Source organism: Periophthalmus magnuspinnatus, chromosome 9 (assembly GCF_009829125.3).
Source record: "Periophthalmus magnuspinnatus isolate fPerMag1 chromosome 9, fPerMag1.2.pri, whole genome shotgun sequence".
NCBI classification, from domain to species: Eukaryota; Metazoa; Chordata; class Actinopteri; order Gobiiformes; family Gobiidae; genus Periophthalmus; species Periophthalmus magnuspinnatus.
The window spans coordinates 19,996,114-20,022,486 of record NC_047134.1 but is presented as its reverse complement, the minus strand read 5'-3'; the positions used below and the strand labels follow the sequence as shown (position 1 = coordinate 20,022,486).

The 26,373-nt window shown below is 39.6% G+C and overlaps 2 protein-coding genes across 2 annotated transcripts in view; both read right to left on the bottom strand.

Annotated features, from left to right (window-relative positions):
* LOC117375800 (sarcoplasmic/endoplasmic reticulum calcium ATPase 2) overlaps positions 1 to 26,373 on the bottom strand; it is a 272,725-nt gene that overhangs the window by 70,724 nt on the left and 175,628 nt on the right. The window lies entirely within an intron of this gene.
* Positions 1 to 26,373, bottom strand: part of cux2b (cut-like homeobox 2b) — a 156,987-nt gene that overhangs the window by 51,050 nt on the left and 79,564 nt on the right. The window lies entirely within an intron of this gene.

Here is a 26,373-nt window from a genome sequence, read left to right as displayed (position 1 = left end):
GTTCTTCAGAGCTCAAATAGGATTGTTTACTCAGGAAGGGCATCTGAGGTAAACGTTTGCCAAATTTAATATGCAATTTACTTGAAGGTGGATGCGTATTAAAAGTTGTCCAAATTTCTTAACCTCAGAATTTATGTTGAGGTTACTTTTACACATTTGAGTACTTCCTCCATCTCTGCCTATACCAAGCCATATAACATAACAGTTGTCAGATACAGACAGTGGTCGGGCTGTTTCTGAGTCTGTTTTAATCTTGCTGACACTCGTCCGGAGCCCAGGCGTTTGTGGATGTCGCGGTTGGTGGTGGTCGCCTCCCCATGCCCAAGAGATGAGCAGTCACAGCTCTGACACACATCTCGTCCCCGCGTCAATTCCAATCAGTGCGGCCTGTCAGTCAAAGCTCGGGGCTCAAAACGCTCCAACCCGCGCCCCCCAATGCCCGCTGCAGAGCTGCCGTCTCAGCCAAATAAATGGGCGCCGCTGACCACACCAATATTCCTTTGTACCATTTATCTGCGACTGGAGCGGACATGTGCGGTGACGAATACAGACAGCAGCCCCGTGATTCATGGCAGAGAGGAGGAAAGAGCAGCACCGGCATTCAAATCAACTCAACACATCTACACGACAGCTTTAAAAAAAACAAAGTCTGCAGGGTCGTTTTGTTGATGTAGCCATGTTTAAAGTTCACAAATCAATGTGTAGTTTGTATATCTGAAATGCTAAACTAGTCAGCGGAATCTTGAGAAAATTTTTCCTATTAACAGAAATTAGTTTTACAATAAGGCAAAAGTTTGGTGAGAAAGTATTTGTGAATAGGTAATAGATATTTTGAACTTTGATGCTCTTCTTGCTTTCCACTTAATTTGTATAGCCGGGTTTTCAAAAGCCAAATCTATTTTAGTGATATTAAGATATGATTCCATTTCTCCTTGATCAAATACACCACTAAACTATATTTTCAATAATAATATATGTAGAAGATGGTAAAAAACACAAATATACTTTTTTGCAAATGAACAATTTCTTACCCTACTCCCTTGCTCTCTCTCTTACCCAAGCTTGGGACTGGCTCAAACATATGCTGATAATATGTTGTGTTTGGATTGGTAGGCTATAGAAACAACTGTTGTTTATGAATGCTTGAAAAAAAAAAACGCCACTAGCATAATTATGCAACAAATCCTTTACACTCTTTACACCTCTGCCTTCAGTATAAAGTCCTCCATTTCAATTTCAGTCATACTTTTGTTGGGTAAACAAATGTACACCACCACTTTAAGACAAAACACACTGAGTCAGAATCTGCAGTACTTCGGTAATGACTCGGCCCTGGTACACAGCTCCCCCTCCACAGATCAGAGCGCGCATCTGACGTAACCATGGCGTCCGCTTAGCTCCTCTCAGCGTGACAGACCAAACATGGCACCACATTAAACCCACATCAAAGCACCTGCCGCCTCACCACGCCACCGCTACCTCCTGGCTCTCCCCCCGTGCCATCGACAGGCGGCCCACGAAAGCTCCGTCGGCGCGGCAACCGTACCCCGAAAAACTCCAAAAGAAAAAAGCACCAAAGTCGCGGCAAAGTCAAAGTCAAGAGGCGCTGGGAGACGATCGGCAGGGGAGGAAAAAAACAAACCTTTTTTCGTCAAAGTCTTTGTAGTTCAAAAAGACTGCAGTTGTCATATTCTTTGAGAGTGCACTTTGCTGATGTTTGATGCAAGCAGTGACCTAAACCTTGAGAAGTGGAAAGACTTAAGCTACAGAAGGAGCGTGCAGCGGCTAAGATGGCGATGTGGAAAGTTAGAATGATAGCACCGGAACAGGAGAAAAAACTAAATATTTACATTTTAGTATTAAATAGAACCAAGTCATGGTTTGGGAGAGCATCTAAGACTGAAGCACATTCTGCAAGTTTGTTAAGATGCACAAATTTTGGAATCTACAAATCTTGGTCAGGAAAGCCATAGCAAACTTTATTTAAGTTGAAGGGGGAAACTGGAGTAGCCACTGACATGCAAACTTCTAAAAGATTATCAAATGTGGGGTGAAAGTCGTAGTTAGATTATCATTAAAAATAGGCAGGGTGACTGGGTGGGTGACAATCACTCTTACCTAAGGTCCCAGCTTTGGTTCTCAAGCCACATGAGAAGCAGACGTCATGACCACTGTGTTTGAAGTATTTGTAGAGGTGACTGACTCTGGATTTGAAGCATCATTCAAACAGTGTCTCAAGGCAACCTGTCTGGAGCAGTGGGTGACTAGAGTGTAGACCCCCTGACCCTGGAGACCCATCTCCAGATGTGGAGCCGAGATCTTGGTTACAGTGAAGAAGCTTCATAAAGAAGCCCACTCCACGTTTTGGGTTAGTTATAAACTGAACTCTGGATCTGGACAGGGGCCTCCTGGCACACTGCTCCTGAATTGAAAGATGAGCCAAATGTAAACCTTCCAGTGAGGTACATTAAGTAAAGAGTAACACTGTAATCCAGTTTATAAATACCTACACCAATAAGCTTATAATTTTAAAGTAACATTCTATACAAAGTCTTTTCAAATCCCACTGTAACTTTGTTGGTTCTTGTAGGACGTGGGGCTCAGATGAAGGGCTGTGATGAAAGTCATCATGATCGCACCTGGACTACATTTACAGCACTACACAGTTAAGAGAGGAGAAGTGTAGGTAAGAGCTAATTATAAAAATAAAGTGCCCCCATTATGGAGGCGCGGGTGAACAAAGCTCCAACAGATGGGATGTCACGGGTAAGTGTGCCAAACTGTGCCAAAGCCCCTGGAGTGGAGAACCCTGGCAGACCGCTGGAGCTGGAATCGCCATAAAAACCAGCACACAAGCAACCCGCCCCACATGTTGACAGTGTTGCTCCAGCCTTGCCCACACTAGTCAAGGTGAGACGGTGTGACACGGACAGGAAGCGGGGGCGTAGTGAAACAACCCTCCTCTCTATGATGGATAGCACTCTGCGACCACCTCCCCTCTGCTCCCTCTCTTCTCTTACAACACGAGGCTGGTGACTTTCCAGTGAGGCCATTATCATTGTGGAATGCATAATAGCCTAATTAATTACATGTGTCAGCGCCTCCTTTGTTTCGGCGTGGAGGAACATCATGCCAGCACCGTATCCACTAAAAAAGCAATGCGCTCTTGATGAACGAGCGTCGGAGAGCGGCGAGAGGAACCTGACAGAGGAACACCAAATTCACCGTTCATAAGATGGATCAGAGACACGTGCAGATGAAATTAGGGGCATAATTTGGTTGATAAATTGTCAATTGTGGTGTTAGAAGGAAGATCCTGTGGTAATCTGTACACAGGAGCTGCTTATGACATTTGTTATTACAATATAAACAATCGGATTCTTCTTGATAACAATATAGCAATGTTGAACAATGCTTTACAGTGGTTTGAAAAGGGTTAATATATAATACATAAGATTGGGGAAAGGTATTGATAAGATCTTATGTCGATGGCATTGACGATTCCTCTTATTGATCTGGTTCTTAATGATTCTCTTCCTATTTAAACTATAACGTGTCTTTATGTATCTAGTTTTAAAAGCCTGTATTTACTATAATTTTATCAAATGGGGACAATTTAGACATAAATATCTAGGTTACATTTTAAATATTGGAAAACAGCATTTGAAGGAAAACGGCATTTCACGTTCAGTTTCAGAGGGGCAATGAATTGTTAAAAATAGTTCAATTGCTACATAAGACCACATGGAACATTTACTTTTATGCAATGGAAAAATTTTATTTAAATAATTATATCACAAAGGACCATCAGTTCTGTGATTTTTTCCAACCAGTATCAGAACAAAGCAATAAGTCCACTGTCATCAAGACCCTAATACTCGAATATTGACAAACACAGCGTATCATTCATCCTGTCAGATTTGCCAATTTCATTCATGGTGGTGGGGACACATGGAAGCAGACAATAGTTGTGAGAGACTGAGAGAGAAAAAGAGAGAGAGGGAGTCAGAGAGAGAAGAGAAAAAAAAGGGGGAGAGAAAAAGGGGTGTGTGCAGTGAATGATGAAGTGACAGTAGCACCCCAGACAGCAGCAGCGATTACTGTTGGTTCTACATAAACAAAGCATACATTAATGCTTTCCCACTGGGGCATATATGTGCAATATATTATCAGAATATTTCACAACTACGATCTCTGTTGCACAATGACCTCAATTTTTTCTATCTTTAAAATTATGTTGTGATAGGTGTTTATAGCCAAATAATATTTATATTATTTGAAACTAACTGTCATAACAAATTTGACTTCTTCTTGTTCCAATCTAAATCTAAATTGTGTAGATCGACATTTATGACACAGGGTTATAGCTATAAACCAAAGCCTCTTTCTAATACGAATGCAACGAAATAGAGCCAAAGTTTTCCATATATGATCTTGGATGAGCCTTTATAAGAAAAAATTAAAACAACCATTCCTCTCAGGCAGAATTCAGGGTTAAATGTACTATGGTGTACTGTAGTTAGCAGTTAGCACAGTGGTATCTGCCGTACGTGTGATAATCCCCACTTGCCTGGAGGCACTGGGACTCACTAAAGACTACACTTGAGTCCAACAGGAGCGGCACTTTTACATAATTAATGACTGTTGATGTTTCAGGTAGTTGCCCGGCAAATTCACTCCCCTCTCCCCACCTCACAGAGCTAACGGCAGCTCTAGTGTTACAGGCATGTTCAAAATATATAGATCTCCAAAACCAAAAGTGACTTATTTTCCAGTCCAATGTGCATGATCCAAATGTGCATGATTGATTGATTTGCTAATTTATTTACCAATTTTCACTTGATTTCAAACAAAATATATCTGTTTTGATAGAATATCTCTCAAATTTCTGAAACTCTATGAACAAAAATGTTTTGTTTTTTCAATACTGTATTAAAATTGGTGATAATATTCAATCACATACAGGGATAGTTATTGTCAGTACACAGTTAGGCTAGAGAACAAAAATACCTCATCCTTATTTTAATCCATATAGGGTTTTATATCTTCCATAACAGATTTTGACATAAACATTCTGAAATCTGAAAACTACCAATCCAACCCGTTTTGTACAGTGTCTCGAAACATTACAGTGAAGGGGCTGCAGATTTGACGAGCTTCAGAACTGCTTCCCTGGTCTGCAGAGACTTGAAGATGATAGCAGTAAAATACGGCACAACGCTTTACTGTTGGTTTATAATCCCGTATGCAGTTAGAGACACGCAGAGGCACATAGCTGCACGCAATGATCATTCACTTCAACATAAATCTGCTAATCTAGATGTCAATTTGGTTTGTGAATCCTGGTGGTCTTGTCTGTTCCCCTAACATAAGCTTTTGCTAGGGCCTGGGAGCGCACAGGGCTAAAGGCAGTGCATATTTAGTCTCTATGTTGAATTAAACATTTCAACATGACACCGAGGGAAGGCTATTTTTCACTGCTCTCTGCCCACTACTCATTATTAATTTGTAATAAGCTTTAAGGCTTTTTGATGTCATACATATTTTACCACGAGATATCACTCCCGGCAGACGCGGAGGCCTGTCGATGACGGATCACTATGGACTGGGCCTTTTCCTAGGTTTCAGAGGCTAAAATTAGGAGCAGGTGAAGGTTAGGATCAGCTGTGGACAGTGCTAATGCACCAGGGAGGAGGGGGTAGAAGCACATAGCATATAAACACAGAAAGAATAATATGCCAGAAAGAGTTCAGTCCCAATGCAATCTGGAACATTTAGGCTTACTTTTTGGGAATCAGGCCACACCATAACTATAGACTTATTTCTATTGTCACACACCAACTGAATGCCAAATTTTTAATACCCTAAAATGGAACAGGCCTTGCATAATGTTTCATGAAGTTTGGGGCTAAGAATGCACCGATATCGATACTGGTATTGTCAACTATTGGTTCAATATCCTGGCAGGGTCAATACATATGGCAACGTAATAAGACTATTCACTGGTCAAAATAAGCCCATAGGAACACTTCATAATTTAAAAAATGTAGCTTAAGCTGTTCCATATTTCCTTAAAGCATAAATTAACAGCTGGATGACATATTTGGATGATCTGGTTTTGTTGTTGATTTGTTTTTTTTCTTTAGTTTTTTATGTTAATTGTGTATCGGGGGAAAAAATTGTATTTTGACTCTCTGAACTGATATTGGTTGATATATGGTATCGCCAAATACCAAACTATCAATATCAGTATTGGAATGAAAAATTGCTTGATTGGTGTGTCTCCAAGAACAGGTACAGTGCACTCTCATGGCTTTAAGTTTTACTGATCAGCAACTTATATTCACTTGAAATGTCTTCCTGCAACGACCTGACAGTCTCTGGGACTCCTTATGTATACAGTGCCAACAGTCATGAGTCTAGCTGCCTAAATGATCCCAATAAGCTAAATTTGGAAAGATTCTCACATTTCCTCCATTGCCCTCTGACAGAACTGGCCAAGGCCCTTGTACTACTCTGGGCACTGGGGTATAGGTCCACATGCCCGTTGGATGCCAGCCTAAAGCTCTTGTTCGCCGGTGCCAACAGGGCAGTAAAAGCTGTAAAACTAATGAGGTCTGGGTGGTAATGCACACTGAATGACCTCCGCTGCCAGCCGTCTGATGTTGTGATGGTAATGATCGGCTCAAAGCGCGATCACTCATACACAATGTGACAGGGCAGACGCCATGTTAGTTTAAGAGAACAAGGGCTAATCTAAACAAACGCAATTGGCGCTATGTTAGCCTAGCATAATAGCAACTGATGTGTAGATGGTCTGAGCGCTAACAGATGCTAGAAGTAGTGGCTTCATGATTCGAGGTCGCAGGTGGCTAGAGCCTTTCCAAGCTAGCAAGGGCCTTGGACAGGTGCGAGCTGGACCGTGGTAACTTACAGGGTACGGAGCGATAGCCATTCATTCTAATAAACATTCAAAAAGGTGCTTGTGGAGGTCTGGTTTTCTGATGGGGGAACAGACATGCTAACGACTCTGCTAATGTGCTTTTAGGAGTTCATATTGCACAGTAAAAGCTACTAATTCTGTCAAGCCAGATTTTCATAAATATTTGAACTTGCAATAGAGATGAGCACTACAGTACCCCAGAATAGCTGGTAGAGTGTTCATCCACTGATCCGAAGGTTAGCGTTCAAATCTCACTCTCAACATAAACATCACTGGTTGAGCGGGCAGACTGACTGATCTACAGGTTGCCGGTGCGACTCTGGGTCCCACAGATGAATGCTGTCGTTGAGTGTGTGTGTGAATGAGTGAGTGGTTCCTTGTTGTAAAGAGCTTTGAAGGTGGAAAAATGCTGTATAAAAATGTGACCATTTACCATGGCCATTTATGCTAATACAAACACCTGTCTCCCACCTACTCTCTCCTTCCCATGTTACATCACAGTAAAGAAAGATTCAGAAGCGGATCAATCCTTAAAGTGCCTTCCGTCCGCTTTATATATAGGCCCTGACTTCAGATGGGCCACCCTGCCTTACATAAGCCTCCATATGCTCGCAAGTGTAGGACAATCCCGTACGGTGTTATAAATAAGGAAACTTGACGCACGGCTGTAGCCATTTGGGCGACTTCTCACATGGGATGTCATAGTTGTGCAGCGCTAGCCCCTCTGCTATTTCGGGCTGTGGCTCATTAGGGCATCCTCAGTGAGAGAAAAGGAGAGGCAGACTGTACAAAAGACGTTTATTAGAGAGGAGAGAAGAATAAAGCTATCAGCCAGGCTCTGCTCTGGGGTAAAGGCAGACGTTTTACTCATTTAGAAGGAGTTCAGGTGGTCCACAGGCAGAGATATTGGATCATAGTCATCAAGCTAGGTACTTTAACATACATAGATTAAAATGGATGACAAAACAGATATTTGATTTAGAATACATTTTCTATGGCAAAAACTTGTATCTGTAAGTTAATAAGTTGACTCTTCTGTGTTTTGAGGTTTGTCTTGGTTTAGTTTGGTCCAGAGTTGCTAAGAACCTTTACATAAAATGACAAGGGAAACCGCATCGTCAGTTTAGTGCCTCTAATAGTGACTGAGTTCTCTACAAAAAAGGCAATGGCAATAGGTTTAAAGCAATGACAAACAATATAACTATATTTTCTCTCAACTTATATTTGAAGTATCACACTGAGTAGCACTTTTGGTTCCTTGGATTCAGATGCCAGCGTCAATTAGCCAATAAATACTCTGCACCGATATATCAGCAGTGCATAAGTCACGCTCTGCACAAAGGAATGGCACAAACAGCACTCGCGTTTTAACATAGTCCTAAATGTGTGCTAGCCGCCACGTTCCAGATGGGAAATGAGGATGGGTGCACGTCCAGCTCCATCGACTCTCCAACTCACTTTACATTGAAAAATTGTCACCCCTCGGTATTTCGGTCTTAAAATGTTTGTATTAACCCACTTTACATGATCCTTCTATTTTTATTTCACTATTTTGGACTGGATTTAACATATGAACATTAATAACAGACAAATCAAAGGCGCCTTCTTTCCCCGTGGTTGGTCCCATTAGTGTTATCAACAGGTCAGACTGACAGTGTTACTAAGTGCCCGCTCCCTGCTAAACCAACAGTGCTCGGGATTGGCTCTTTCGTTCATATGACACTCGCGGTCGGAATTTCAAATATGAAACTCTGATCCAAATTTCTCATTATAATTGTAACTATAGAAAAATTATATCATCATTATATAAATATAATTTCTAGCCTCAATGAGCTTCATTTAATTGTAACTGAACGTTATGGGTGACAATCTATGGTCCAAACACAGCGCAGTGTATCATCTTACTGGTAAAACAGAAGAGCTGAAGAAATAGCGTGCGCAATAGAGTTGCAACGTATCCACTCAAAAATACATCAAGTCTCTAGTGCAGGGCCTTCACAGTGTCTCAAAGTCAAAGTCTGTAATAATAAATCCACATCCAGTCACAGTCTGCAGTGTCCAGGTTAAGCTGAAGCCAAACAGATATGAACCACATCACAACCACAATCATCCTCCACGTCATTCCTGGTAACAGCGTGTTTCCCAAGTAAATGTAGTATATAAATATATCCAGTGTAGAGCGTGTCAGCGTAAAAATGTATCTAAATGATGTATCCAAACATTAACTTCGCTATAATCCTCCTCCCCTCCTCAGGTAATAGCATTGTAAAATTGTAAACAAAAAACATGTGCTCTGCAGTGGTGCTTCTGATCTAAAGTGCCATATACAAGAAAACAAAAATTTAAAGTTAAAGACATGTGGGAGTTAAGGAAGAGTCCACGTGAGGGTCAGCTGTGTGCTCTGGTTCATTTGCATGCGCATTTCTTTTTACAACTGGACATCATACAGCAAAACACTATGTTTTAAAATATGAATTAAAATAGTCATAATGTAATTCAAGGGTTAAAAATATGTTCTTAATAATATTGGCCATTAATTTACCCTCAAAAAGTACAGGCATCGAAAAAAGAAACATTCAGGAATTGGTATCAAAAAGCAGGTATCATTTAAGTATTATAATCAAATGGCACACAGCTCTAATTTCCACCTTGTTATGTTCTATAACTAAGTTCAGTAATTGTAGCTGTTCATACAGATCCTACTTGGACAATGAACTGAAATGACCTTAACCTGGTTTGACCCTTGATAAGGTAAAGCACCTGGAGGCCGTGAAATCTGAACGTACACTGCACCAATTATTTTAACATTTAAAGCCATAGAAAAAAATTGTTTTCACATTTAGTATTATTGGCATTTTAAAGGTATTTCACATATTGATTTGGTCTGCACAAACAGCTGTAAAAGGTACAAATATATAAATTCCCTTGCATTGTTCTTTTTAAACTAAAACTCAAACACTCAATAACTCTAATTAGTGTTAAAATTGTACTGTAGTTGTGTATTTAGTGCAGCCCATTATTTGTCACGTAAAAATACCATGAAAAAAAAAAATATTTTAGCGATTGTTTGTTTCCCCAATATAAACTAGATCTAAAATAGACTGGAGTATATTTACCGCCATGTGTGTCAGAAGGTCCAATAAGGAGAGCCTCAATGACAGCAGCACTAACACCCCACATCCCCTCAGCTGGGACATATACGTGTGTGTGTGGGGAGGAGGGGGTAGTTATAAAGCTCAAAACTCACACGAGCGGCGGACATTGTTGCGTGCCTGCCTCCTCTCCACCCCTCTGTGTGAATGTGCGTGGATAATTTAGTTAGGGAATAACTGGCTGTCCTTCAGGTGAATGGACAGAGATTGGTCTCAATATGAAATGTAATAAAACAGGCCCATCACCACGGCGCACTTGTCCTTCACATGTCGAACACACACACATGCACACCAATGTCTACGAGGCACAGGGCCTCAGAGGAGTGAGGAGGGTGTCTCTGTAACTTTAGATTGCTCACAAAATATTTATTTATATCACAGTGTAGTTTCCGGTGTGACCACAAAGGAACACACATAAAGCCAGAGCTGTCCACCTCAAAGTCTGTGTTCACGCTGCAGCACAAATCCGATTTTGAGCAGATTTGATTTGAACATGAAAATTTAAACAACACCTGATCTTTATGTATAACCACAGCTGTTTTATTTAATGTACTAGGACTGAATAAATATTTTAGCAAAAAGAGTGACCACCCATATTCAGTTTATGTAGCACAAAGTGTCCAACATTTGGACAAAGACATGCACATGCACAATTTCAGAGTTGGTGTCTCTGTATTATTTTCTATAACAGAAAGTGTAAATAAATAGACTCAATGTAACAATACTCAATACTGATTTTGATACGACAATGATTATTAAAAACACACTTTCTTTAGACAACAGAATGTGATTTTACAATATTAAATCATAGTACCTTTTTATATTACCCTGTGTAATATCTGTAGTTTCTCAGTCACCCAGCATGTTTCATCCATAGTTTATGTGGTCTTTTAATTGTTCTGAAACAGCTCAAGATCACACTAAAGCTATTCAGGAAAGGTTCATTTCTGTCCTGTGAATGTGATTTTAGTATCTAGTTTTGATGTTAGTTTTAGTATCCATATTATATATCTGCATTTTGATTTTCAGTACTTTTGACAATCCCAGAAGGTAATAATGCTAAATGCAGTTTGAAGCATGTCGAAGCATCGTACAACATGCCTAGTGGAAATAGCTTTGATAATTATGTGATTTTGAACAATTACACACAATTTTTCCATGTCCTAAACCAAGACAGTACTGCACATTGTGTCCGCTTCTGGACAAAAATGGGTCAATTTATCTACTGGAGTAATACAAAACTATGTTAAAAAAAAACAAGCTAAGGTTATGTTTCTCTCCTCTTCTCAACTGAAATGACAAATAAGAAGACATTAAACAACTACTACATAAAACAAGTGCTTAGTACTTTGACAAAGTTGAACTAAAATAAATAAATCTCTCCACACATCAAGGATGTCCACTACCCCCCCTAAAGTTCTGCCTTTTGTCCCAGGACTTGTCTCTGGTCTGTACCCTGCATGTCCCCCTCACTTCAGTGGCTCAAATCCTCTGAGACCCAATTACAGCGACTCAGGAGGAGGATGCAAAGTTCCTCTTCTTTAATTGCGGACGTGTTTAGCGCTCTCCTCGGGCCACTGCGACCACTCTATTTCTCTGATAAAAACACGGTGGCCGCGCTGGGGGAATTTAAAAAAACATATATGTGACAAAGGCAAAGAAGCTCTCTGATCCGTAGTGCGTTAGATATGTTCACTTGTGATTTAACTCCGGATTTTTTCAGCCAAATTAAACAAGACGCTCTTTTAAAAGTACATTTGTGGATGAAGAAGTGGAGTTTCACTTCGTCTTTTCCCAGTCGTTTTAATAGAGGCATGTGTTAATTAGCGCTGCGGTTAATCCCATATTAGAGCGACCCAAGCTGTCAGGTCAATTTATAAACAATCGCAGCTAAAGTAAGTCCGTGTGACATTTGCAAGTCGCTATCTTTTTCCCGCAAAATGTTCCCCAGGTACTAATTGGCCTACTTTACGCCGTCTTTCTTTGAATCGCCACTTTCTTTCTGGATCGTTTAGGGATATTAGCTGTGACAAGCATCATCTCATATAGGCGCTGCATCATGTGTTTTTTTCACCAATTTTTTGCAAAGGGACAGCAAAAACTAAAATGATTAACAAAGCTAGGTACCTCGGTGGGATATTAAATTGAAAAGAAAGAAAAATAAGTCCAAGCACTTAGCCAGCAGCAAAGTAACTTTTCTCCACTTGCATTATTTAAGATAGGCTCCATCATTTTATCAATCTATCGATCTCGACACCAAGAAAGATGAAAATGGAAAAATAATGAGGCCGATGAGCGCTGTGTAAAGAACATCAATGTGCGAAATTTAATTGTCTGAGGCGAGAAAGAGGAACGTGCCGACTGTTTTCTAAAACAAAAAGAAGCGAGAAAAAAAGAGTAGCGGTTAATATTTCTCCCTCTCTGCATATTTTAATTACCAGATCAATCATAACTACGTACCGCAGCACAGCAGAGAAAAGGAAAATTGCAAGTCTAAATGAAAAACAATAGATTTGCTTTAAAGTCCGGGCTCTTTTGAAGTCTAAATTAAAATTTCAGGTGCCTTTACAAGAAGCTGCTGTGCAAAGTTATGATATTTAATTAGCGTGTTTAGATTTGACTGGAATTAGACTTCATAGCAGAACGTCGTGTGGAGGAAACAGAGAGATCCTCAGGCCTTGGGGGCAAAGGGGAAATGGAGTACATCATTCTGGTATGATTGTATAAGGTGGCAATATGGAGATATGTACAATTATGATTTGGAAGAAGAAAAAAAGTCAATGTACAACCAAGTAGGGCTGCACAATAAAATCAAAATGTGAATTATCTGACAAGTATTGCAATGGCAATTAGATTTGAGATATTTGTTTAAAAAGTATGATTCTGTTCCGAGTGCCCATGGTAAAGAACTCCAGAGAAGACGGAAATATGAACTGATAAACTAATACAAGAATCCCATGAATTTTAGAACAGTTTGTAGAGGTCTAAGCTGCAGGTACACGAAGATCTTTTTATTAAAAAGACAGGATATTTTGTTCTTTGTAGAGGACATTCTATTATCTAAATAACTGCAGCCTTTGCGATTTGATAATTGTGCCAACTCAAACTGCAGTTTCTGTTTGATTAATAAAAATATATATAATGTGCAGTCAAAGTATGAAGGCCTCTCTATGTCGTGTAATCTCTCTATTTCATCACTTTAACTACAAAAGTAAATAGTGAAAGTAATAGTAAACCAATTGAAACTTGAACCAGTTTATATCTTCATTAAAAATAGGCATGATGATGAAATGAATGGCATCTGTTATCTTGTACCTTGAGTTCAGCATAAGGTGCAAAATGTCCAATCTTGACCTTAACCTCTACAACTTTGTCCCCCAACTGTGCCTCAAATGGGACAATGGCAGTTAGAATGGGCATCACAGAGCTCCCCTCCCCCTTCTGTCTGCCCCTCTCTTCCCTCTCCTTGTAGCAATGCTGATGTTTATTTCTCCTGGCATGTCCTCGCCGGCACCGTGCCACCGATTTCACACGTTTTTATTGGCTAATTTGACTGCACTCTTGCCAGCAGCTCTGAAGCAGCCAGCAGTCGGAGAATCTCTGCTCAGGCTCTGTTTGGCTCTCTGAACTGAAGGAATGAGAGGAGGGGCTCTACCTGTCTGACGACATGAGACTGACCTCGGCACAATGTACATGGGTTTAGGATTAGCGTCTGGGCTAAATGGAGGGGTTCATAAAGGGGGAAAAAACACGGGAAGGAATTAAAAGTTATCAGACTGCAGAGTAAAAACAATTGCATATAAAAGAGATAAATAAACACATCTGGATTGTAATTGTGAATAGCCTAGTTATGAAGGTACCTAAAAGCGAACAATATCATTAAACTTTAAGTGCACTTCAATCAGTGATTAATTATTGATCCTTTCTGACTGGAAAGTAATGGATTCCTGGATTAAAATAAACAATTTTTACATGGCTGTCAGACTAACTAATTTACTAATAATTACATTTTTGAAATAAAGATCAGGTTATTATCAAATGTAATGATAAATTTAATAAAGAATGTTCCCCTATATAACTATTGTTATCAAAAATGTGGGTAAAATCACCATATCATGATTCACATTTTTGTTTTTCTTAAATGCAGCTCTATGCTCAATTAAAGACACTTTTTCCCACCCACACCTCTTATTGGTCAGCCTCAGCAATGCTCCAAGTGACTGGCAGGTGCATTTACACAATTGCAATGAAGTGTGACATTTCAGAAGTAGCTGATAACTTTAGTTGTCTCTACAAGATAATATAAAGATACTGACTGTACATGAATTGTGACAAAATCAAAATTGAGATCTGGCTCTAAAAAATGGTGATATAATATTTTTTGCATATCACCCACCCCTACTTGTAAATAATTAATAAATTTCAGTACATTGAAACCACCTGTACTCTAAGGTTGGGAACAATTGCTTTAAATGACCTGTCTCTCACATAAAGTTTGGCTTAAGGTCTACAGTTACCTAACACTAAAAACATACCTTACACTTCCACCTCACCTAAACATCCCCTCGCCTCCTTTAAACCTGCCGCTCACATTATTTACTGTGTGTGTGCTTGGGCCTGGGTCAGCGCGGGGATGTGATTGCCTGTCTCTTACACTGACAGGAGCTTAGAGGAGGGCGGGCGCAGAGCCGAGCCGGTCAGCCGCCAACCCCCACCCCCCGGCGGTACGCCTGTGGACGCCGCCTCGTGCCTTCTGCCCATGTCCATCCTCAAACACGGCTAACATTTGCACAGCAGCCGCACTCAGCCGTGACGTCTCCGGGCGCCTAGGTTTCTCGCTGTCAGGACGCTTCGAAATTAAACCTGGCATCGCGGCGCCCAATGTGCTGAAACTCATCAATTCCACATGGCTAGAGAGCAGTGCGCCTATTTATAACCAAGCCCCCACTACTACTACCCAACGCAACCTCCTCCTGCTGAATATTACTCATGTTTTTTTTTTTCCTTTACCTGGTGTGCAATGGTGATTCTAAACATTTGAAATGATAAATGAGACCAGTGGGATGCACCGAAGGGGCATCAGTTAGCACTGCAAAACAAAACAAAAAGGCCTACAACAATTTCTTGAAGTTGTTAAGTTCATACTGATTTGGGTAATTCTGACTAGTGTAGATATATTGTTAGTTAGTGGATTTTTTTATACATTTCCTCTTAAAGTAAATGTTCAATGTTTTGACTACTATTTTCTTACTCCATGCAGTAGGGTCGGGCCCCCAAAATCTGAATATTGCTCACCCCATCAAACTTGATACAATCCCAAATATATTTACCATTATGTCTTTTCATCTTCTGAAATTCTAATCAAGTCTAGACCAGAGTGACATGTGTGAGTGAGTGTTGTTGATGGTTGAAGGGGTCGATGGTGGAGATTGGCAGGCTCAATTCCATCAGTCTACCCCAGGGCAGCTGTGTCTGAATTAGTTTTGAGTGTACAGAAAAGCACTACATAAGACTAAGATTATTGCATAAGATTATTATTGCACCATATCACAAATTCCTAGATAGTGAACTGATTCCGATATTCATTTTTTACAGTGTATTCCTCACTTTTTTTTTTACGTGATAAGCTCCTGTAGTGACAAATAGACCCAACCTGAATGCAGAGACGGGGCATCATTCAGGACATGAAAACAAACACGCTAACATCTCCCATCACTGTGGCGCCGTATAGGGAGACACGGAGAGACACAGGCTGACACCAGAAGGGCCCTGATGGAAAGGTGGAGAACATTCGCAGTAAAAACAACATAGGTGCGATTAGTCACAACACCGGGAGATGTATTAAAGTTGTTGAAAAGCCCCACGCTGAAAGATGGCGGTGTAGGGGGAACAGTGCCACCCATCCACAGGGTTTGGTTTATGGAGTTATTTACTGAATTGATGACGTTTGGGATCATTGTTTTTCGTACGCGCTTTTGGGGCAGAGACAGGAAATGATGAAGTGCAGATTTGAAGGGACTGACGTGGTGTTTGTAAACGGAGAAAGCAGGTGTGTTTGTATTTAAAATGGCAGCCAAGATTTGTCTATAGATTTATTCATTCCATAGTACAAATGTAATAGTGGTTCTAAACATATGTTAAAGGCGCTTTACCGTTTTTTTCCTGTTTTAAAAATGTGAAAAACAGAACTAGATCATTTTAAACGATTGGCAGTAATCCAAAGTTATTCCACATTTCCCTTATGTATTCCAAGTATCCTAACTGTTCATTTACTTTACTTTATATCACTTTACAAGCACTTTTCACAACTCTCAGCGATCAGAGCAGAGTTTTGCCCTGACTGTAAAGCTAACAACCAGCATGCTAAAACACACTTCCTGATTAACAGACAATAAAATGCTTTCAAATTTGATGCAGACAGCATATGGGAGCCTTATTTTCACTTCAAGAGCTGCTCATACAATATATCTGTACAGGAGAAAGATATTTTTTTTCCTAAATACGTGGGAAAAAATATAACTATCAATGTCTATCAATAATATTAGCATTACTCGAAATTGAAGGGAACAATGAAATCTTTAAATTAGATTCAACTTTATTATATAGTAATTAGTAAAAAGTGCAAGTACTAGATACAAATTTACATATAACAAGAACTGTTTGGCATGAGCTACATATGAGCTACTATTACATTTTATAATTGTAGTCTAGATTAAACACTGCATATGGAAAAGAATAATGAACATGATGACTTTACTTTTAGCTTAACTATGTAGTAGCATGCGCTTTTATTACACACTCACAATTGATCATTTTCCATTCAAAGTATGGACTTGTACCCTATAATGAGTTACTGCTATAGGACAGCTAGTATTTGATTCATTACTCACTTATGACACATACTGTATGAGTTCTTTGCAGTCAGTAAAAGACAACTAAGTGCAGGCTACCATTTTACTGGCATTGTACAGTCTAAACCAAATTTGAAATCAAACAGAATTGTCAAAATCAACTCAATCAATTTTTTTTACTCCAAAATACCCCAATCTCTGGACTGTAAACTCAACCACAGAATTATTATTTGGCAGTGGCTATTTCAGCACTGGCTATATGAAAATCAATCACTCCATCAATCCATTTAAAAAACAAACAGAATTGACTTTTTCACAACTATTCCAAACTTTTTGTCAATGGTCAATTAACTACATAAGTATATAACAAAACTACATCAATTAAAGATCATCAAAAAATGTTAAGTGTTTTATTTCATGACAAGAATCAAATTCTCAAAATTCTATAGTGAGACTGGGTGATCTGAACCAATTCCAAGTCTTATTTTTTTAGTGTCTACCATAAAGTTTGCGTACAAGACAAGACAGCTAAAAACTACTCCTAAAAAGTTTAACTCCCGGCGCTTTTCTTGGTGAACAGTTCCCTCTAGGGACCCATCCGATGTACCGACTCCAAGAAGATATTATCTAATGTCCAATTACACCAGCCCCTCCCCCTTCTCCCTCTCTCTCTGCTCCCTCATCCCTCCTCCTAGATCCTACATCCTACGTCCTACCTTCCTTTCCTTTCCTTATCCGAGAAGAGCAATGAACAAAAAACCTAGGGAAGAGAGCCCCCTGCTTTACATGGCCCAGGAAGCTATTATGTGCCCCACAAAAGGGCTAGGGACATGCTGTGCATCTGCAATAGGCCGGACAGAGAGCTCAATGAGGCTGCAAGATGGCCACCGCCGAGGGGCCGGAGACAGGACTGGGTAGTGGAGGGAAAGAGGGGGAGAGAGGGGAGTAAATGCCCCTTACGTAAGACAGGACATGAATAAAAGTACAAAGAGAATATTCAGAGGTAAGCCAGAGGAGGCAGGGGGCTGGTAAAACACACACATGCTGCAATAATGGATCAACGTTTACAGGCTCTTGAAGAAAAATATTCAAGAGGTTTTAAGGCTGTTTCTAGATAATGTAGGTCAGGTTATCTTCATTATTGGCAATGTACAATTATGTTCCTGTAATAAGTTAACTAAGATTTAGAAGTTATTACAAAAATTTCAAAATTTTGACTATTGACTTTACCGATTGCTGTCCAACTTTTGTCACTTTTGTCAAAATTTTGTCATATTGTTGCAGTTAGTTGTTTCTATACAACATAAGTTTTCAATTAAAACAATATTTTAAGAGCGGCTTTCTTACCTTCTATTGATCTGTGACCACTTATAACACTTTTTGAATAGGGAAATTAGTAAGGGCACTTACTAAACGTTTGTTTGTCAGCAACTTATCTATCCTGCATTTATTCAATTACATTGAGCGTGCTCGCCTTTCCACAGATTTGACCTGTAACTTGGCCTGGAGGCAGAGTCGGCTCTTCCTTTTCGCAGACTATGCAAGTTGCGTAGGGCCATGCAGCTGCGAAGGGCCCCGCCTTCCGAGTCCTCATAGTTTTATCACTCACGTCTGCCTGTCGATCTACATGTAGTTATGACAAACAGGGCCGTGCTTTGTTCCTCAGCATAAATATCCCTTTCTGATTGGCTAAATGTGTTTCTACAATATGCCACATGCTGTGACTCGACATCTCCCTCATCCCTCACTCATAAACACATCTCAACGACAGCACAAAGACACTAGAACAGCATGATGTAAGTTTACTTATTGCACGTTTGTCTATTGTGTTGACTTTGGCTCACATCAAGAATTTAGCAACTTTGGGCTGCAGCAGATTACTTACTGTTGTTAATAAAAAAAGCTTTGCCTTTGCTCCATAAATGTTATTACCCTATCAGTTGCAATACATTAAAATGCACTAGAACAGGAAAAATATCTATAATATTGATTTTCTGATGTGCGTAATACAGATTAATTTAGGTGGATGACAACAGCTGCGCATCATGTGAATAATCACTTTAACCCGAGTGGCACTGAAGTGGCAAAGGCCCCCGTGTCAGATTTTGCTAAGGGCTGCCTGAAGGTTAGATCCGGTTCTGCCTGGAGGTACTGCCTGGTTATCCCCATGCAAGAAGGTAAGTTTAATGCCATACTGTGGAACATTCCAGACAATGCTATAACTTCTCCATAATGACACACACTCCTGTTCCAGCTGACCAATACTCTTTAGCTTTAGCCTTCCTATTTCTTGACTGCACCTTTCTAAGCTCCCCTCCTTTGAGCAACAATCTAATATCCCAGAGTTTATCCGTCATCATTGGGCTGGAAAAGTCTGCCGTGCTTCTTCTAACTGCGCCGTCCCTCATCTCTGAAAGTGCCATCGCGGCCCATACACAATTAGGCAAGGAACAGCTTTATGACCGCTCTTACCTCTTACCGCTAGCATAGCCACCAGCGCTAACTCGAGCAGAAAAAGGTAATTACATCGCCCCTTCATAATGGCATGGGGAGGAAGCTTGCGTCATAACACCCAAAGTCTTTTATCACAACCAAAGCGTAATTAATTATGATCTTTTTTACTCTTTGATTCATTCTACCATTCATAACATATTCATAATATTCAAGAGAAAGTATCATCTCCTCAAGGAATTAATCAAAAGAGGGGAGATGAGCCGGTGGTGTGGCCCTCGACGGGTGATCAAAGTCTGGGTTACTCCTGGAAGGGTTGGGGCAGAGCTAAGGGCATAGTTTGCCATAAGAATTGTAGTCAAATCAAAAGCCATCAACAGCTTCTGATAAATGATGGTAGGTTACACACAAATTGCTCAAAATGATTACCTCAATTACTCTAACACATTGGTTCTCAAACAGTGGTGCAAACTAATGGCTGTAAGATGGAGCCTTAAGGTGGTAAACAGAGTATTAAACAGAGTCCATGTTCATTTTTGAGCCGGTACTAATTTGGTTGAGGTTTAGGTTTGAAGTTTAGTCCAGGTTTAGTCCAGGTTTAGTCCAAGTTAATTCAAAGTTTAGTCCACGTTTAGCTGATGTTTAGTCCAAGTTTAGTTCAAGTTTAGTCCAAGTATAGTTCAAGTATAGTCCAAAGCCTGATTGGATGCAGGTTGACTTTGGGTTAAATGATAATAAAGTCCTTCTAAGACAGTATAGTCTTGGTAAAGGGCACCTTCACATTCACAGTACTGTTTTGGGTCTGGTTTGAGTCCATCACAGTCCTAAGGCTGACTTGGTTTGATCCTTTTTAAACTCATTTAGTCCTGGTCTAGTCCAAGTTTGGTCCCAGTTTAGTCCCACTTTTGATGTGGTGTGTGAATGCAGCCAAAGACCTTGTTAAGTCCTGGTTCAGTTGTAATTTAGTTCTGGTTTAATCCTGAGTTAGTTGGTCCTGGTATGTTCCAGATTTGTAAGATTAAAAGTGTTGTCATTAAAATGATTTCTGATTGTTGTCATACTCCTTATTATATATGCAATCACTCATATGACCCACATTTGATAAAACTGATTTCTTAAACAAATTCAACAAACAACTTCCAAAAGCTTGAATATCCAATCTACTTTTGACCCACTTTCATCCCATATTTATGTAAACCACTGCTATAACCTATTCTCAAACAAAATTGAATCCAGTTCCATTGTTGTTTCCCATCACCATACTTACATCTGAACATTTGAATTTCTGAATTAACCAATCACCCCATTCCCTCTGCCCCGTGTGTCGTTTGGCGCTCTCAGAGAAAGAAAACAGTCCCCTAATTACTGAAACTTGCTTTACAATGATAATCCGTGGAGTAATTTAGCGTGCACAATGCCAGTCGCGGTGCTGAAGCGCAGATGGAGATTCTGATAAATAGTTTGTAACGTGTAATTAGCAGCACTGCCGGTTACATACCATTAACCCCTCCAGCGCACGAATCATTATTGGGCCTCATTATCAGGCGCTAAGGTAGGATAGAGCTGACTAGACATCAAAAACATCAAACAGCTATTAAAGGTTTGGTGATGGGGGGCTAAGAGGGGGAGGGGGTTGGATGACACCTGTTTACCATCCTATCTGTGCCACCGCTCCCCCCGAGATTTAGGATAATGTGGGGATGTGGGGGATCGTGTGTGTGCGAGGTTGGTTGTTTTGTTGTTGCTAGCTCATTTAAAAAAATAGGTGTTGTTTGAATTGACTTAAAGAAGAAAGTGGATGCAGTATTTCAGCTGTAAAGGGCAGAAATGAAGGGAGTTAATGGTACTTCTATGGGCGCATGTTGGTTTATTTGATTTGAAATCAGGGCAGTGCAATTCATTTAATTTTAACTGAATTTGGATCCAGTGATTTGAAATTGACAATAATCCACTTGGGACTTTAAAATGCAGAGGTCTGCAGTTAAAACCCCGTGGTTTGGAGTATACTTCAGACTTTGGAGGAAGAACCTGAACTTTTTTTAATTAAATGCCACTGACAGTAAAAAGTATCTTGTTCATATTCATAAACTGAGATATTTTTTGTTTTTTTGTAAGAAAAAAGCAAGCTTGAATCAAGATCAATGCAAGTCACACAAAGCTGAGCCCTTTATGAAATAATTTAAAAGAATACAACATTAGACATTAGTACAACACAAGAAGTTTGAACAATAAAAGTCAACCAAAACTGGAACAGGGACATTTTATATGTAACTCACATTGAAAAAAAAAAGTAGAGTAATTTGGTTAAAAGTGTAGCATTACAATATTTTCCATGCTGGAGATCTCAAAAAGCTATAATAAAAAAATAAAAAATAAAAATCTGCTCCTTCTTGTTTGTTGTATTGCCTTTTTTACAGTTGTGCAGCGCCGTGATGAGACCCAGACACAGCCGCTACTACAGATTCACTTCACGGACAACAACCATCTGACTCTGAACACAGGAAATCCCACTAAATCTCTCCTCTCACAAGTAAACAAACATGGCCGCCACAGGTTTCTTTTCTGTGACTGGAGAATACACAACAATATGTTTTTCTATTTTGTTCTGTAGTTCAAGAGGGGTTTGGCATGGGTAGTACTTGATATCTCCATAATGCTTGCTCAACTGCACAGGTTCTATTACACTTTAAAAATGCCTTATTTTATAACGTTACGACATTTATTTGAAGTATTGAGTTAGGTTGACTCCAGTAACATTTTCAAAACAATGTAACAATTGACTTAGTTTTCTCTTTGTTGTTTCATCACTCCACATTTTTAGTTATACACTTTTGTTTTTTGTTTTTTTGTTTTTTAATTTTTTGAAGTAATAGTACTGTGTAAAAGTTTGGTTTCCCTGTCACTGTTGATGACTTCAACTCTAACAATTCTTGTACCTTATATGTTCAGATATGATTTACATTTTTAGGATCTGTTTTTATGAAATACCAAAATTTATGCATGAATTAAAAAAAAAAAGTCTGATTACAACAACCCACTAATGTAAATCTTACATCACAGTGAAGTAGTTTTTACATATGGATAACAGCATGAATACAAATTAATAATCGTAACTTGTGCTGCGTTTTTTTCAGTATTATCAAGTCTTAAAGCCCAATAGCCAAAAGGAAACCTCACTTACCCCAAGCAGTGACCCGCACATCCTTATAATACTATTTTCACCACAATACTTACACAGTCTCACACACAAATACAAGTTCAAAGTTTCCCACTGCGTATTTAACAGCAGCTTTGAAAGAGACCCAAAAGGTATGAGCGGGGATAATTTGGCACATTTCTTTACACCTCCGGGTGGCTGTTCCCGGGGGGTAACACTCCTAAGTGAGAGGCAGGTGTAAATTGCATTGAGGAGCGAGCGTCGTCTTTACTGCGACTTTGGTGCGGGCAGCTATCAGTACATTGAGATGGCAAAGCGCTGTTGTGTTGGTGATTGGAGAAACAACTGTCATATCCCTACTGGCGCAAAGTTGTTCCTGAGATCCCTATAAGACAAATCCTACCTTTTTTCACACACACTGTAAATTTATATTAAAATTACCTTCATTATAAGACATTGTTCATTATAAAGTTGGGGGAAAAAAGGTAGTTCGATGGTTGGTCGGTCTCCGCGGGCCCTGTGGATTAATAGGGACAGCGGTGTATTTTAAGCCGTAAACTCGACTCCTCACTGTCCTTAATCTCCTTCCTACTTCACAAGGCCAAATTAACACCTCGCGCAGCTCTGACGGGACCTCATTAGCAAACTTCCAGGGAAAGAAAAGAACGAAAGAAGAACGAGGAAAAGAGGAAAGGAAGCGACCAATGACAGTCACCGCAACACATGGGATTAACTCTTTCTCCTCCCTTTTTGTACTTTCGCGAAAAAATCTAGGTCGGAGCTTCTAATCATTGCGCCTGGTTAGCGATAATTAGACGGCAAGATTGGACCAAGAGAGAGAGAAGAGGGTGGGGAAGATCCAAATGAACGGAGAAAGGGAAAAGAGGGAACCTGTCACTTCAAAAGGAAAACATGCTTAGAAGTGGCACATCTAGGGTCCTATAGCACCAAAAGGGGGTCCAGGGGGCATTGGCGAGCAGTAGCAGGGAGGCAGGATGGGGCGGAGAGGTACCCATACACCCGCTATGGAGTGTCCCGACCAGGCAGTGACAGATTAAACAAACATGATACATATGTGAGGGCTATGAAGACTGTGAAGAAAAGGGATGATAAAGTTGACTTACTAAATTGTGTTACCTGAATACGACTGATAATAATGTTCTGGAGAAAGAAGTTCATATGTAGTTCTATTTGATACAGGTATATAGGTTGAGATATGAAAGTAGATTCAGTACACACAGACTACAAACTTTCAAGCATTTGACAGTAGACAGCAGTAGTTGAGATGATGAAGTCTTTATCCTCTAAATTGTACAAATAAAAGCGAATAATATGTTAAAGTAATGTAAAATAAATACATTTAATTAACTTGGGCTGTGCAATAAAATATATAGTGTGTTATTTATTTATTTTTTTAAAGTTGTTTTTTTATTTTTTATTTTTTTTTACATACAGCACTTTTTTATCCGATTAAATTATTTAACTACTGCAAGCAAACCTATATATTAGTTTCAGATTGGTGGGAAATTAAAAAAGAAAACTGTGAAATTCCTCCAGAGACTATAATTGTGCAAAAAATCCTATGATTCTACTAGTCAAACAGAAAAAAATATTTAACATTGACAAAATTAAGGATAAAGTGCAGAAATGCCTCCAGCTACAAGACCCACTGGAACAATATAGTGCTCTCTCTCATGTGGTCTTCAGGAAATTGGGGAAATGTTTTTACCAGTTGAAAAATGCACATGAACGCTGCCTGACATCCACACCTAACGTCATCTGCAGTGTGGAGACCAAAATCAAGTCAGTTTATTTACTTAACTATACTTTTACGTTATATTAGAACATTATATCACTGGTATAATATTTGGTGACATCAAAACCTAACTAATACGGATGCAAACAAATCAGAACCATAACTCAGAAACCCAAGCACCTAAGGACCACATGAACGCACCAATTTAAACAGCAATTTTGATTCAATTATCAATTCCTTACATTGCCATAACTACCCAATCTCCCAGCCTTTTTCTTTTTTTTTGCTATATATTTACCCATCAGTTCACCATCTTGCTCCACCTGCCCATGTCCCAGAGCACCAGGACAAACACGGGGCCGACCGCAGCAGTAGGTACAGGTCCCTGGGCTCCTACACCGAGGTCGACTCACTACTGCTGGGTAAAGTTCAGCAGCCTCCGCAAGCTGTTTGACATTCCCAATAAGGTCAAAGTGTAGCACAAAACACCCAGGGATTAGAAATATTATGGCACGCCGAGTTGCCAGTTGCATTAACGGAAAGAGACATTTTCTCGTTTCAAACAGGATGAAGTAGCTCTTTTGTTTTTTGTTTTTTATTTTGTTTATTGACAAAGACAGTGTACAATTTTGTGTGTAAGCATGAGATGGCCTACTGCAGGGGTGCTCAGACCTTTTCAGTATGTGAGCTACTTTTAAAATGATCGTGTCTGAAATATCTACCACCTAATACAAAAATGTTAAACATATATTTATTTGTAAATGTATTATGAATTCTTACATGTACAGTGCATTTTGATGTACCGTGCACAACGTCATGAGATAATACTGCACAACACAATTGAACTTCTTACATGTTCATAATTACTTGTATGATGATTACTGCTCTGATGACACTGAATGGAATCAGTGAGGGATGCATAGTTCGGGCAGTAGCTTCTGACAGCCAGCCAGGAGTAAAATTGCATTTTTAGTTTGAAAGCGATAACAGAGCTAATCATGTTGATTACGGTTTTGTCTTTTTTTATAGCCATAAAAATCATGTTAAACGAAGTATCAGAATTTACTGCATTTTTTCACAGAACTACTTCTATTTTACACATCCATCCGTATTTTTTCTTTGACGCATCGAATAAATGACTGGGAAAATCCTCGCAGCGCCCGCGCTCTCATTCGTCACCTTCGAGGGACAACAGAGGCAGATTACCGTAATGACGGTAAAATATTTAGATAGCCCCATGTCTCCGCTTTGAGACGCCATTTGAATTGACATGAGAGCACGACTAGTTGCGGAGTTATGCTGCTGGAAAGTCCGCAACCGCGCTCTATCGGCGACGATAGGATCCGACGCTATAGGGTTAAGCTAACTCACGCTTGTTTATGCGTGTGCAGCGCAATGTGACCTAGGGTCAGGTGTAATCTGACTGGTTGTCCTGTATATTAGTCATGTGACTAGATGGATGACGGGACGTGATCTACCCAAAATGCCTTGGCGATCGACTGGTAGATTGCGATCGACGTAATGAACACCCCTGGCCTACTGTATTGTATGCTCAACAGCTAATTTTCACCTGCACATTTCAGGTAGATTAATAGACTTGGTATATGCAATTTAAATGAGGTATAATAGACTAGGCATGGGACGATATTGAAAATTGGTGTTGTGTTTATCATGGTCAAAATAATAGCGATTAACATTACATCTTGATATGAAAGTTACTGACAGTTTAATAATGTTATGGATATGAATAATTCTAATTTTAATATTATGAATAGGTTCCATATTTAAACAACTGTGAACGCGAAAACATCAATGACCTAGAAGAGATGAAGTCAGAACAAAACATTGAGATATGCTGGTAAGTTGAAGCAAAGCAAAGAAAGTAAAAACATAGGAGCGTAACTTGCTATGGGGAAAATAAATAAATAAATATGAAAGAGGGTGCTAAATAATATTGACCAAGGTTGGAAATCTAACTCATAGTCAGACACATTCTATGAAATAATCTGGCAAATCAAACTGTGCCCTAAAGTGTGGTATACTGGATGACCAGTGGCCAGGTG